This window comes from Myotis daubentonii, chromosome 6 (genome assembly GCF_963259705.1).
Source record: "Myotis daubentonii chromosome 6, mMyoDau2.1, whole genome shotgun sequence".
NCBI lineage: Eukaryota > Metazoa > Chordata > Mammalia > Chiroptera > Vespertilionidae > Myotis > Myotis daubentonii.
This window is the reverse complement of record NC_081845.1, coordinates 39239751-39246603: the sequence shown is the minus strand read 5'-3', so window position 1 is coordinate 39246603 and position 6853 is coordinate 39239751.

Sequence of the window (6853 nt, the reverse complement as noted above, 5' to 3'; positions counted from 1 at the left end):
TTTAAAAAATTATGATTAAGTCCTGGTCAGCTGGCTCAATTGGTTAGAGCATCGTCCCACACACCAAAAAGGTTGTGGGTTCAATTCCCAGTTGGGGCACATACCTGGGTTGCGGGTTCGATCCACGGTTGGGGTGAGTTTCGATATTTCTCTCTCACATCAATGTTTCTCCCTCTCCCTCCCTCTCTCTCTAAAATCAATAAAAAGCATACTCTTAAGGTGAGGATTTTTTAAAAATTGTGATTAATATCCTGGAAGACATAATAAAATTCAGCACCTCAATAATATGAGAATGGACTGCTACTTTTTAAAACAAGATATTAAAAGGACAAAAGAGTGTTCTTGGAATTAAAAATATGGGAGTAGAAATGGAAATTTTAATAGTAATATCAAAGAATATTGTCAAGGAAACTCCCAAAATAATAGAGAAAAAAGCTAAAAGCAGGAAAACAGAAGAAATTAGAGAATCATAGAAGATGTAGAAGATGCATGGACAGCCAGGGCCCCTTTAAGGGTTCACAGAGGTGAGACACAGGACCCTGCTGGCCCCACCCCTACACGTTTATCTCGGCCAGTTTTGGGTTGTATTTAGATGTCTTGGTGAAACAAGGGTTTTGGAGCTTCCTAGTCCATTTTGCGGATGTGAATAATCTTAAGTAAATTTTGATTGCAGCAGTTTTTGTTCCTGTGCTGAAATATGTGTATTAGAAGCATAGAATAAATTTCTTAAAGCTAATTTACACATCCTGCTAAGAAACCCTGCTGCTTGGGGAAAGTTTGCTAATTGGAATACTGTTGCTCTCTCGTTTAAGAAACCTTTAGCAGGGGAAGCACTCTAAAGACACACACGTGGGATTGGAGCTGACACGGGATGAGGCCCACAGGTCAGAGGGCACCGTCTCCTTATTCTCAGAGCTTCATCTCTCACCAGCCCAGAGGCCACCTCACCAACATCATAACTGATAAAACTACACTTCAGGCACCACTTTAATTCTCATTTCCAGATACAGAACCTCCAACCGCATGGCAAGGCCGAGGGACTTTCCAACACAGGGCTTACCAACTCCGGGGCACTCCCACTGTCTCTGGGACCACATACATCATTATCCATGAAGTCCTGGAGAAGCGAGGAAAGTCTCCCGGGCAGAAAGGTGTGTTAAAACCTGAAGGCAGACTGCCCAGTGTGACTCAGTGGATAGAGTGTTGGCCTGTGGACTGAAGAGTCCTGGATTCAATTCCAGATCAGGGCACTTGCCTGAGCTGCAGGCTCAATCCCCGGTGGCGGGGGGGGGGGGGGGGGTGCAGGAGGCAGCCTATCAATGATTCTCTCTCATCATTGATGTTTCTATCTCTCTTGCCCTCTCCCTTCCTCTCTGAAATCAATAAAAATGTGTGTGGGGTTTTTTTTAACATGAAGGTATTGAGTGGGGAGCCATCTGAGCCTCAGCTCCTCCACTGGAATCCAGTAGATAAAGGGTGATAAAGGGGTGGGGAGGTAGGGGGTGCGATCAGTCTGTTCTGGTGGCCCCTTACCCACTGCACGTTGGCAGAGCAGCCTTGGACAAATTACCGAACCTCTGTCGGGACTCCTCAGAGTGAAAGTAATGACAGTTAACACGCAGACTGGGTATGAAGATTTTAGAGAATGAGTCGGCTCTCTTCTGTGACTTTTGTGATATTATCAGAGAAACCTCTCTCCCCATCTTCTCAGCTCAATCCTCAAACACCTCATCTCTCTCCTGTCACTCATTATATCACATCATACAATATAAAGGGAAGGGTCCTCTATGTTGTCCAACATCAGAAAATTATAAATAGTTTAAAATGTAGAGTCATCATCATCCTCCTTTTTTGTGATTTATAACATTGTATAAGTTTAAGGTATACAGCATGTTGCTTTGATCCATTTATGTATTGCAAAATGATTACCACTGTAGACTTAGCTAACACCTCTGTCACATCACATAATTATCATTTCCTTTGTGTGTGTATGCACATGTGTGGTGAAAACATTTAAGATCTAGTCTCTTAGCAACTTTGAAGTCACCTTTCTAATAGGCCAAGATTCTTTCCATTTTTATTCCAAAGTGGCCTCAAGTTGTAAATCACCTAATTAACACTCATTCAGAGTTACTGTATGCCAGACACTGTGCTAAGCACAGAGGACACAAATACAGTCACAGATACCAACAAACACTCCTTTATATCTGAGCTCTGAGGCCAAACTGCTTGCATTCAAATCTTGACTTTGTCACTTTTTAGGTGAGTAACTTTTGGCACGTGACTAAATTTCTATGCAATTCAGTTATTACATCTCTAAAATGGGGGGAGATATATAGGTTACTAGTAAGGATTGGATGAACTAATATATTTAAAATGCTTACAACAATACCTACTGTCATAAGCTCTCAACATATGTTAGCTTTAAAAATAACATAAATGGCTTATAATCTTTTATTTAAAGCATTTATAACATCAAGTGTTCTCCGAGGTCCTGGGTGGGAGAGAGGTAACACAAGTTTGACCTGTGTCATTGATGAATTCCTCCTCCTCCATACACTTCTACTTGTACCCACTGATGTACATAAGGACTTAGGACTCTTCTGGGGGTGAAGAGTGGGTAGGAGGTTTATTTTTTTCAATGTAATTGCTTTAGATTTTTATTTCCTTCCTTCTGCTTTCTTTGGTTTCAACTGATTTTTTTTCTAGTTTCTTGGGATAGAAGCTTAAATTATTCATTGGCGACATTGTTTCTTTTCTAATGTAAGATTTTAATGCTATAAATTTTCCTCTACGCACTGCTTTAGCTGCAACCCACCAATTACATATAACGTATTTTCATGTTTGTTTATTTTTCCCAAAGTAGTTTTAAATTTGCCTTGAGGCTTCATTTTTATCCCATGGATTATATAGAAGTAGTTTGTTTAATTTCTAAGTATTGGGGGATTTTTCCAGATATTTTGCCATTGATTTCTAGTGTAATGTCATTATGCTCCAAAGACTTAGTGTGTGACATATTCTCTTTTTTTAATATTTTGGCCTGCCCTCCGCCCCTAGCCTAGCAGGAATGCCCTTAATGCTCTCAAGGTAACATCACCACACTTGTCCATGGGCTACAGCTCTGAAAGTCAATAAAAGATTTCCATTTTGCCCTAGCCGGTTTGGCTCAGTGGATAGAGCATCAGCCTGCGGACTCAAGAGTCCCAGGTTCAATTCCGGTCAAAGGCATGTACCTTGGTTGCGGGCACATCCCCAGTGGGGAGTGTGCAGGAGGCAGCTGATCGATGTTTCTCTCTCATCGATGTTTCTGACTCTCTGTCCCTCTTCCTTCCTCTCTGTGAAAAATCAATAAAATATATTTTTAAAAAAAGAGATTTCCACTTCAAAAAGCGTGTTGAGATTTTCTGTGTGGACATTACATGGTTTATCTTGGTGATTATTCTGTGTGCAATTGAAAATAATGTGTATCTGCTGTTGTTGAATAGAGTATTTTATAAGTACCAATTAGGTCAAGTAGGTTAATTATGTTATCCAGATCTTCTACATCTAATGATATTCTACTTTTTCTAGCAATCATTGAAGTCTCCATCTATAATTGTGGATTTGTTTCTTTCATCTTTTACTTCTAGCCATTTTTGCTTTGTTAGGTATATAGATATTTAGGATTGTTGTGTCTTCTTGGATGATTCATCCCTTTATCATTATGTAGCACACCATGTATCCCTGAAAATATTCCTTTCTGAAGTGTACTTTTTCAGATGTTAATGTAATATAGCTAATTCAGCTTTCTTTAGTTTTTGCATGGTATTTATTTATATACTTTTACTCATAATGTATCTATGTTTTTATATTAAAAGTGAGACAATATCAAATGGTCTAATACATATGCAATCGGAATACCAGAAGGAGAAAAGAGAGAGAATGGGGGGAAATTTTTTTTTTTTTTTGGATTAACTATGGCTGAGAATATCCCAAAATTCATGATAGGCACCAAACCACAAATCCAAGAAGCTTAGAAACATCAAGCTGAAACCAAACAAAACATCACATCTAGGTATACCATTTTCAAACTGGTGAAAATAAAAGATGAACAGGAAATATTGAAGACAACCAGAGGAAGAAAAGGCATCTTACATTCCCTGGAAGGCAGGAGATTCTCAAAGAGTAGTCAGGAACATTTAGTGCCCTATGAGAAGGTCATCAATCCAATTTTTTTTTAAACATACAATTGATTTCATCAAACTTATAGCAACTTCTTTTTGCAGAAATCCTAAAACTGAATAACACGCCCTATGACCACCAGATATGCCAGAGCACAGAGAAGTGCCTTATTCAGAGTAACCCAGGAAAACAATGCCCCGCACACCGGTATCCTTCTGTTACTCACCAACTTCCTCATCAGCCTGCCTGCTCTGCTCAAAGGCCTGCTGGTGCCTTCTGCACTGTTATCGCCACAGGCCTTACGGAGGGGGTTGCGGAGGAGCAGTAAACTCGAAGGCACATTCAACTTTGGGGAAGAAGGAGACTACATATGTTGCCCACCCAAACTTCCTCAAACAGGTTGTAGGAATGGGAAGGGAACTTGCCCACACCCTGCTCTCACAAGAGTGAGAGAGACCAGTATCGAAGAGATTGGCAGTGTGGCACCAGGACTGACAACTTTGACACCTGCACCCTGGTTTCCCTACCCCCGAGAAAGAGGGAGGAAACCAAAGCATCGGGGGCCCGAGGGGGGGGGGTGAAGGGGGGTAGAGAGCAAACCAAGTAAGGGAAACCGTTAAGGACCCAGTATCAGAATGAAATGAGTGTGTGTAACAAGGTAGACAGAGGAAAATTAAAGAATAAACTGTAAACCAGAACACAGAGCAATTAAATAATGGGAAACATGAATGTTTCTGCTGAGGGAGGAGGAAGAAAATGAAGAGACTGACAGAACGCACGTGTTGAGAGGGTGGGTGTCTCCTGGGGCAGGGCTGACACACAAAAGCTGGAGCTGTATGTCCAGAAGGAGGGCACCAAGGAGGGAGGCACAGTGAGCGAAGAGTCTTCTCCACAATCTCTTCTTACCTGAACCATACTGAGGAAACGTTATGAGTGTGCTCCAGTGCAGTGAGAAGCTGCTGGGGAGGATGATTTGCAGGTGCTGGTTAGCGGCCACAGCTTCACACGTCCTCGCGCGTGTGCAGAAGGGATCGTGCCCCCGCTGTTCCGGTGGCTCAGCTGGATCAAGGCTTCCTCACTTTACCAAACAACTTTCTTTTTAAGGACGAATCCAATTCATTCTCCAAACAACTACCTTGGAAGCCCCAAGGTACAGCAGGGGGACTCCCTCCCTGCAGCCAATCCCCCATCCCATTTGTTCACTTGCCAGTTTTGCACACTATGTATTTTAGAGAGACAAAAAAAATCATATCCCCAACATAGTGACACAGGGATCTTACTTTGGCAAAGAACCACCTGAAATTAGGCTTGGGGGTCAACAACGTCTGCCCTACCGCAGCAGGACACGATGGCCCTGACTACCAAGTTAGCATTGCCGGAGCCTGGGGAAGCTCCCAGCGGGACCGACAATGGTGGGAGAGCACATGTGCTATTAGCTTGTTTTCACACTGGCCTTGGCAGCTCCTGGAAAGGTGATGGTTCTGTGGAAATTACAGGATGATTGACTGGATTCTTTTTCTCCGAGAACCAAAGGAGGAACTGGGATTGTCTCACTTGCTTGCATGGCTTCCTGTTACTAATTAGAATATTCAAATCTTGTGAGGATAAGGTGACCAAAGTCAGAGTTTGAAACGCAGAAGTGACTAAGCTCCCTTAGAAGTAAGTAGGCAAGGTACTATTTTGACTCCTCAGATTTCAACTGTGTGTGACAGAACACGGAGCGGCATTAGAGTTTTATGGTCTGAGTCAGGGGAGACTGTGTGGAGGTGGGGTTTTACGAGACCCAAATTACTATGAACGTTTACTACGGAAGTTCTTCAGTCTTTTCCTCAAATCCCCCCAATGCCTGCCCTTGTTTTTCTCTCCTGGACCTCCTCCCACATTGTTAGACAAACCTGTGGGGATGCTCTGCTCACAGTCCTGGTCCCGCCTGTGGTGAGAGAAGACCCGGGAGCCCTGCCTGGGAGAGAGGGGACCCTCCCTAGGGGACAGGAAAGGCTCCCCGTGGGAAGCAAAGTGCCTCTCAGACCAAGCTTCGGTGTCCAGCAGGAAAGCAAGTTCTCCCATGAAGCCAGCAGCTTCCTGACTAAAGCTCAGGCCTCCTGCATCGAGGTGCTGCTGGGCGCCCTGAGAGAGTCATCTTCCAGGCACCGATGAATTGCACCTTCACTCACCAGATTTCCTTGGTGTCATGCGTTACCTCCCCACGAAAGACACGTTGAACTCCTTGCCCCCAGGACCTCAGAACATGACCTTGTTTGACATAGAGGTCATCAGAGAAGGTGAGGTCATTAGGGTGGGCTCTATGACAACATGACTGGTGTCCTTACAAAATGGAGAAATTTAGACAGAGACAGACGTGCATAGAGGGAAGACGATGTAAAGACACAAACCAAGGACCTGGGACAGATCCTCCCTCACAGCCCTCAAAGGGAGCCAGCCCTGCTGACACTTTGGTCTCGGACATCCAGCCTCCAGGACTGTGAGACAACACATTTCCGTCGTGTAGGCCACCCAGCCGGTGGCACGTGGTTACAGCAGCCCTAGGGAACCCATATACTCGGCTTTCTCTCCCCCAAGACCAAGCAGGTCAGGGCCAGGGGGAGCCGGTCTACGTCTGAGCCCGTCCGCTTCTGGATGGGATTCCACGGCGGAGTGAGGGAAATGGGCTCAACAGGGGCCACCCAGTGTT